This window comes from Capsicum annuum, chromosome 10 (assembly GCF_002878395.1).
Source record: "Capsicum annuum cultivar UCD-10X-F1 chromosome 10, UCD10Xv1.1, whole genome shotgun sequence".
Classification (NCBI taxonomy): Eukaryota; Viridiplantae; Streptophyta; class Magnoliopsida; order Solanales; family Solanaceae; genus Capsicum; species Capsicum annuum.
The window spans coordinates 2,464,825-2,474,802 of NC_061120.1; positions in this window are offsets into that span (position 1 = coordinate 2,464,825).

Consider the following 9,978-nt stretch of genomic DNA (forward strand, 5'->3'; position numbering starts at 1 on the left):
CTCAAAGTTCAAACCTGAGATTTTTAATTAAAAAAGGAACAACCTGAGATAAGTCCAATAAATTATTACAATTATTATACTTATTTAATCATGTAACTCAACTTATCATGCCATTTTTTTTTGTGAATTATTACAATTATTATACTCATTTAATCATGTAACTCAACTTATCATGCTTTTTTTTTTTCGTTCGATGTTCAGTATTTGCATTAAAACTCGATTAATTCAAATTCGTGCCGTGTACAGGCAATTTGAGAAAACACTTCATATAAAAAAAAATTTATACCCAAAGCTCGAACCTAAGATTTTTAATAAAAAAAAGAAACAACTTGAGATAAGTCCAATGAATTATTACAATTATTGTGCTTATTTAATCATGTAACTCAACTTATCATGCATTTTTTGAATTATTACAATTATTATACTTATTTAATCATGTAATTCAACTTATCATGCATTTTTCTTTCATTCGATGTCCAGTATTTGCATTAAAACTCGACTAATTTAAATTTGTGCCGTGTAGAAGCGATTCGAGAAAATGTTTCATATCAAAAAAAAAATTGATACCAAAACTCGAACCTGAGATTTTTTTATTAAAGGAGGAATAACTCGATCCACGTATATACTATAGTAATAAATAATTAAATATTTTTAAAAAGCTACTTATCCTGAAAATTTGTGGAAGAAATTTCATCACATACCTCGCCATCAAGCTCCAAAAATATATACTTTCTCCGTTTCATTTTATGAGATATTTTTTGATCTGACATGATATTTAAGAAAAAAATCATTAAAATTTATGGTCTAAAATAATTCTTAAATATTTATATGATTGTAAATCATTTTGTTAAGGATACGAGAATTTCAAAGGTAAATTGTTTTGTACTCCCTCCGTTTTGTATTAGTTGATCTTCTTTCTGCAGATGTTTGTTTTAATTTAGTTGTTCAAGTTTTAAAATCAAGAGTATTTTATACATATGTTTTTTATTTTACCCGTGATAGAAATACTAAATACATCTATAATTTTCAAAATTATTAATGATGCATAAATGATCTCAATTCTCAAAACCAAAATTAAATAGTTATTACTAGCTTCAATTATAAAAATCAATATTCTAGACGTAATAGGATGAAGTAATATGTACCAAATATCAATATTTAATTATTGTATTGATTATTGTACTTTAAAAGGCGTACAAAGATAAATATATAAAATATATCTCTATTTATTGATTTCTTAATGTGTGTGTCAAGTCCAAAACGGAGAGAGTATTATAATAAGGTGACATTGTTTTTAGGACAGACTAAAAAGAAAAATGTGCCACATAAAATGAGACGGTAGAAGGATAATTATATACTCCTTTCATTCCAAATGACGTGACGCCTTTCAGATTTAATTTCAAGATTCAAATAAGTTTTTTCTTTTATCGTAATTTTTTCATATATCTTTCAGATTATTTATATTATCTATTATATTTCCCGTCAAATTGATAAGTAGATCAATACATGCTTTATACATATATTTTTAATCACGATTAACCAATAATATATATATTTTAACTAGTTTTTTAAAAAGCATAATAATTAATAATAATTACTATAAAAGTTTAAGAAGAATTTTAAAATAATTATTTGACAATTTTAAAATATAAAAGTGACCACATGTGATCGATTTTTAATTATATTTGATCGATTTTTTATTATATTTTTTTTTTAGAAAAAAATTAAAAAATGATCACATCTGGTCGAATTTATTGCGATCACCAACTGTGGTCGCGTTTTGATGGTCGCGAAATTTTATTTTTTTTTTTAATAGTGATTGGTACGATTTGATGTAAATATCGAGTATGAATAATTTTTTTTTTTATTGTTGTTGTGGTGGACCCTAGAGGTGACTCTTCTAGGGGAAAAAAATAAATTAAGATTTTGACTTTAATAATTTTGAGATCCGAATAATCCGCCAACACAAAATGTGCCATAGTCTATGGATTCCAAACTTTTAAGATTATTTAATTCATAAATTATTATTAAAATAATTTTGTGCAAAAGGCTAAGACCACACCTATCTCCCTTTTTTTAAGTTAGAAAAATTAGGCATTTATTTATCAACATTATTTTTTGATGTCTAGTGATACATGATATGTAAGAGTGACGGAGTCAGAAATTTAATGAGGAATATACGAAAAAAAAAAATTGTGAATATTTTTCACATACACGCGCGCACACACACAATGATGAACATATAATCTTTGTATGTCACATAATTTTTCAGCAAAGGCTAGGGATGAGCATATTTTGATTCAACCCAAAAAAATCAAAAAATCAAATCGAAATTAAAGTTTAGTTTTGATTTTTAGGTCGGTTTCGATTCCAAAATTTAAATTTTCGATTAATTGGTTCGGATTTCGATGTTTCAAAAATAAATTGGTTAAATCAAAAAATCAATTTTTTTTTTTTTTTTTTTATATATATATATATAATCTCATGTGCATAAGATTCATGTCTAATAAACACCTAGGAATTTATTGGTATCAGTATTGAAGGATTTTTGACCTGTAGATCCTGTTTTAGAGTATAGTGGTCCTGCTACTTTTCCTAAATATTTTATAAAAGCTCTAGCATAATTTAATAATCCTAAGAATTTTTGTAAATCTTTAGTTTTGTCTAACTTATCTGACATTTCTAAGACTTTTTTAGCTATGTGTGGTTGTAATTTTATTCTACCATCTCCAATAACTACTCCTAAAAGATTAATACTATTTTTACATAATTCCATTTTCTTTCTACTTATTATTATCCCATTATCTACAAATAATTTAAAGGCTTATTGTAAATGTCCTAAATGTTCTCTCGTATTATTGCTAAAAACTAAATATCATCTAGGTAAACTAATACAAAATTTTTGTAGTCTCTAAAAATACTATCCATTTTTCTTTGAAAAATTGGAGGAGCCGTCTTTAATCCAAAAGGCATGACCAGCCATTCAAAATGTCCTTCTGGACATGTGAAAGCTGTCTATTCTATACTATCTTCATGCATTTTAATCTGCCAATGTCCAGATTTACAATCAAATTTACTAAATGCTTTTCTTCCTTGTATTCTATTTATCAATTCTGTTTTTTTTCTTGTAACTTATATCCATCCATTACAGTATTATCATTTGGTCTTTTGTAATTTATTACCATTCTAGCTTTTCTTCTCACTATTTCACTATGGTTTCTTACTATGAAAGCTGCTGACCTATGTCTTGATGTAGATCTTCTAATTATTCCTAATTCTCGTTGCTCTTTTATTCACTTAGTCACAGACTATTATGATTTAGTAAATCTGATAGAATAATGTGAACACGAATTTGAAGAAGGAAAAGGATTAGACAGTAATCAATATTGTTTTTGTAAATGGTTTCCAAGTAAAAATAAAAGGGCAAAATATAGGAAATGTTATAAGGAAGCATGCATAAAATGTATAGAGAAAACATCAGAAATCTCAGAAACTCTAAAACTGTAATTTAAATAAATTTTACAACAAAGAACCAATAACCAGAACAACAGAAGTAAAATATTAGAATTAGAAGAAAGACTTAAAATTGTATAATTCTGTATTCCTTTCTATTAAAGTATAGTCTTTTTCTATTTCTTCTACTACTAATAAATCTTGTAATTCTTCATACATTGTTGCCTTTTTATTATCATTACATGTACAATTTTCTCCTTTATCACATTCTAGTGATATTTTGGGTTTTATTTGGTTATCTAAGCTTTCCTCTGGCTTATCCTTAAGAAGCGATATTTAGTTAAAGTAGGTTGTGTCTGTACTAGTAAGTGAGTGATATTACTGGCGAATATTACCCAATTTTTCGTAACTAGACATCCTCCATTATTTCGTACCATAAAATCTAATTGACTAAGTGATAGTCTGTGTTTGTTATTTTTTAGTCCTATTTCATTTATAAATTCGTCTTCTCCAAAGTCTGAAGAATCAGAATTATTCCTTTCTTCTTCAAAAACTTCTATGCTTCTGATAGAGTATATACTTTCATTATCTGACATATATTCATCTACATTTATCAAATTCTCATTTACATCCACTATTAATTGTGCATTTCTAGATCTATTATTATTTCTTTTTGGACAAGTATTTGCTAAATGCTCTATACTTTCGCAAGTAAAACATTCTAATTTATTCTTATAGGTTCTACTAGTGTTATATTTTCTCACATGTTTATTCTTATTCAAGTATGGTTTTCTCGCGTTTAATCTCCTCAAGTAATATTTCTTTTATACCAATAATATATTAGTATATATATTATTGCTTAATATAAAGGAGTAATATTAATGCTTATACCTATAAGAATTAGAGGTAATATTAAGAATTGTACCTATTAGAATTATAGGTAAGAATTCTTATACCTATATGTTATTACTGCTTATAAAGCAGTAATATTAATATATATCAGTAATATATATACTAATATTAATGCAAATATTACTGCTTAATAAAGCAGTAATATTAATGCATTAATATTTTAAAGCAGTAATATTGTGAACTTATTAATATTTGCATTTTTGCATTATTGCTTATATATATATATAGAGAGAGATTTTAATAGTGGAATTATTCTATTTATACAATAATTTTTGTCATTATTAATGTTTTCTAATTGGGTAACTATATATGTGTTAGCATTTTGAGTCCTTTCATTATTTAGAAATTCTAATTTTAAGTTCATTATTATTTGAAATGTGCACGTCTGATACATACACATATGATACATAAATTATACAACAATCTATTATTTTTGATTAATAAGTTCGATGGATGACTATTTAGGTTTATGTTTCATTTTTTTTTTTTTAAAAATAACATAAATCCCAACCTTATTAGAATTATTTACACTTTCTCCCACTTCCTTAATTACTTTATTCTCTCTCCCGATTCATATACATAACAAAATCGATATATACATAGAAACATTTGTGTATGACAAGGACGGCATATACATAACAAACCGATTCATGTACATAACAAGTATGACGAGGACGACATATACATAACAAGACCGACATATACATAACAAAGCCGATTCATATACATAACAGGACCGACATATACATAGAAAGTTATGTATATGTATTTTTAGAGAAAAATGGGATTTTTGTAATATGGTTGGGGAGATGGGGTTTTTTGTAATAAATGAAACTTAAGTTACAGATTTGTGTAGTTTTTAGTCTTAACAATATTGATTGTATGCAACCCAACAAAGGCCACAACCAAAAAGTATCGTATAATTTTTGAAAAAATTATAGAATTATACAAATATCAGCGTCTAATTTGTGTGGCCACACCTAATTTTAAATTTTTATAAAATAATTTGTATCTTCAGATACACGTTCCGACAGCGCCTAACATAACAAATATCCATGTATCTGGTCCACGAGCATATAAAGATACACGTTCTTTTTTCTTGTATATAATGTGTATTTGAAGATACACAGATACACGATGTCAGCAGATGTATTTGAGATACACGACAGATGCGTAATTTTTTAAAACCTATATGGCGCCCTATAATTATGATCTAAAACTCCTATATTTTCGTGGTTTGCCCATATTCTTTTTTTTTTTTTTTTTGAAAAAAAAAAAAACTAAAGGATCATACTCATGGGCTAGTATTTATATCTGAAAGTGGCCCAGTCATCTTACTGGACATATCCATTAGGCCTCCTAATCTCTATGGGCTGAATTATTTTGAAGCCCAGAAGAATATACTTGGCCCAATCCCCACCTTAGAGTAAAGTTCAAACTTCAAATTAAATAGGGATCTTAACATTAAGGAGAAAAAATATTAATAGCACTTCAGATGAAACTATTGACGTAAAAATAGTCATTGAATTTTACTTCCACTTTCTAGCCATTTGCTGACTGCTTTATATAATACTGATACAAATTCGCTACACAGATATGTATTCTATACAATAAAGATACAAATTCTATATATAATGATACAAATTCTCTCTCTCTATATACACACACACACACACACACAACAATGATACAAATTCTATGCACATTATATTAAAAAAATACATATTTTATATAACAATGATATATTTTTTACCCATAAATTCGCTACTCTACTTTTTCTACGAACCGTACCAGTATGGTATATGAATTGTATCTGAATTACCTGGGCCAAAATGATCCAAATTATGAAATTTGTTTGGACCGACTGATCATGAATGTGCAATGACCCAAACAAAGGCCGATTGTTTTGAAAAGGGTCAGCCCATGTCCTTTTCCCTAACACTAATTTTCACCTGCCTACCCGTGGTCGTTATATACCCAGTGTATAACAAGTGTATGATAAGTAATGATGAATGGACAATTTATACATTCATATTATACATATTATATACAATGATTATACTAGCTAAAATTTGTAAAGAGTAAAGATTAGAGTTGGTTTTTTTTATTGTGAGTTATGGTGTCATTGCTAATAGTTAAGTAGATATAGTCAATTCGAAATAGTGATAACACAATAAAGTTATTATAATATGCTTATACTTAGTGGTGTACGCAGAATTTTGGTAAACGGTATCAATATTTGAAGAACCGAATAAATTAATATAATAACAAGCAGTAAAGGAGAAGCTTCTGTTATAGAAGCGGACGCGAATATTTAGAATTAATTGAATTCTTGACTTTGATATAGATGATTTTACAAAAATAACTTTTAATTGATTTGTCACTTTCAAATGAAATTCCTAATCTTAAGCCTACTTTAAATCACATCAATGAAATTAAGTTTTAAAATGATTTATCACATGGAGATAATTTCTTGATTCATTTATTCAAAGACTTTTTTGTACTATGCTTTGTCACATACATATATCTTCCTTGACTATCACTAGAAGGAATATATATATATATATATATATTTGGGTTTTCAATTCGGTGTCTGTATTGGAGCTCCGACTAATTCGGATCGCGCATTGCAGAGCCATTAAAGGCGGAGCAGCTTCATCCACTGCACCACAACTCATATATATATATATATATATATATATATATATATATTAGATGGTTACTATTAATTTTTCATCACGCTATAACAAATTTCAATCCAAATATAACAAAAATATATATGGCCGATTTACACAGATGTCGCCTTTTTAGGACATAAATTTAGATTTTATTTCTATTTTAGAAAATTGTATGACAAATGTAGCTCTCGAGATGGATAAATTATTAGATTGTCGTCTAATATTTTCAATATTTAAGATAATAATCTAACATTTCTAATAAGATTTTTTCCATTACCTTAAATGGAATATTCAAATAGTGGTCTAATAAGTGAATAAATTACAAAAAAAATAAAATAAAAAGAGATTATTTACTAAACAATTATCCCAAAAGGCTTAATCGACGAAATTAATTTTTCTAAATGTATATATAAATAAATACATAATGTTATATTCATTGATTTGATATAAAGTCGAGAAAGTTTTAATAGCAATATAGATTTAATATTTTTAGTTGATTAGGTACCCTAATTATCACTTCCAAATAATAAGTATGAGCTGGTGAATAATATCCAATTTAGGATAATTATTGTTATATTTGCAATAATAAATTATCAGTTTAAGATGTTTAATCTTAATAAGCTACTACTTAATTAGGAATTATTTGCAAATTATAAGTGAGTGATAATAAATTACCATTTAATTAAGATTGAAAATAACTTAATTAGTGCATAAAATTGGATTAGTAGGAATTAAGTGGGGGCTATAATGCATATACTTGTTTTGAATATACAGCTAATTATCTAATCAAATCAAAATTAAGTTTGATTAAACCTTCTAAACAAACATTTTTTTCCTAATTAAGTTGTGAAATTATTTAAACCAAGTACTATCTTTAAAAGAAATTGAAAAGTGATTTTTTGCACTCTATTAAAGAAAAATATAATAATTATGCACTTCAAAATCATAAAAATAATATAAACATGTTATAGGTAATTAAAAACACAAAGACATTGTAAAACAAATTTTTTCATATTTTTAACCAAACGAACATGAAAAAATCGAAAGAGTAAGTCTTTTTTTTCCTTTTAGCCAATGGTCTATAAAAAATAACTTTTCTATTTCGTGAAGATAGAGGTAAGATCCGCGTACGTCCTATCCTTTTCACTTTACTCGTGGAATTACACTGAATATATTATTATTATTATTATTATTATTATTACTATTATTATTATTATTATATTAAAAAAAAATAAAAGAACAAAAGAGGTACTTAACTAGTATTAGTTCACACAATAATGTTCATTTGGAATTTCCCCTTTTTTGTTGAGATTTGAGTTTTTAATAAATTGGATTTATAGTTCAAAAATAACAAATTTTCTCACATGGGTAGATAAGCCAATAGATAAAATTAATTAACTTCCATAGAAAGCTTGATTTGATTTATTTATTTATTTTTACTTTTTGTTTTTATACTTAAGCTAGTTGTGACTCTTTTTTTTTTTTGACTTATTTGATTTTTATTCGCACTCGATGTTTGGTAATTATATTATTCAGAGATGGAGCTAGAGCATTCAGTATAGATTCAGACGAACTTAAGAAACTTTTATTTACGACATCGTATTCATATTGGAAAATTCATTATATATATATATATATATATATATATATATATATATATATATATATTTATTTATCTGCAAACACAGTAACTAACGCGAGCTATGAAATTGACGGCAAGTTTAGAACTTCGCCTCTGGCATTGAGGCCTAACTAAATACGAATTTTCGTCGAGAAGTTCCATATTAAGGGTAAAATGCTCTATAACAAAAAAAAAAAACGACTTCATGCTAAAGTTTGAATCTGATATATCTAATTAAGCATGAATGAGTACTTACCATGAATCTGATATGTCTAATCTTTGACAATTACACTATGTAGTATTATTTTATTTTATTTTTTTAAATTATATATTACTAATATTGAGAATTAATATGTATAAATAATTCAATCCAAAATCTATAAAAAAAAAAAAAGTGACAAATTAAATCACAATAGTATTAGTTAGTTAGGGATAATACTATCACTAAGCATTATTATTAGTGTAGTTGGATGGGTGTTATAATTAGGAAAATATTATTAATTAGTGATTAGTGCCACAGCTGTAATAATCAACCATAGGTTTATTAAATTCTTATAGCATTTACACGTGTCAACGTCCAGAAATATGGTGGGATGAATGAAATTTTTTTTTTTTTTTTATCAAAGATTGTGAATTCGATTCTCGAGAATAGTTAGAAAAAATACACAAAATAGTCACTTCCGTAAAAGTTTTTAATAGGTGAAAGTGAAACTTCAGAATATTGTTATGAAATTTGAGACTGTATAACAACAACTATTTTTAAAAATAATATTGAAAAGTGATTGGACGTGGACGCTATTTCTAAAAAGAATTCTTTTCTTTAAATAGGTCTTACACGACAGAAATTTAAATTAATCAAATTTTATACGTTCTGAATATCATATAGTTAATTTAAAATAAATAAATCTAGTCATTTGGTGTTGGACTATTTTTATATATAATTTCTTTTAAGTAATTGAGACCAACAATTTTAATTTACTTAATCATATCTAATTATATATTATTATATAAGAAAAGGGATTTTACTAGTCAAAATTTATAATTTTAGCTCAAATCTTATATACGTAATTCATCAAGAATTCAATAAACAATATCTTTTTAGAAATTCAATATTCATTATTTCAAATTCTAACTTCGCCTCTAAATTATTCTATAATTATGATTTAAACCGTGTGTCATAAATTTGGTCTGATAGTTAACTGATTATAACTGATGATATTTTATGAAGAATTATTTAAAATTAATTTTTAAAATTCAATAATATAAAAAAAAATTCTTTACACGATCAGCGGAATAGAAATAGCTACACCTTAT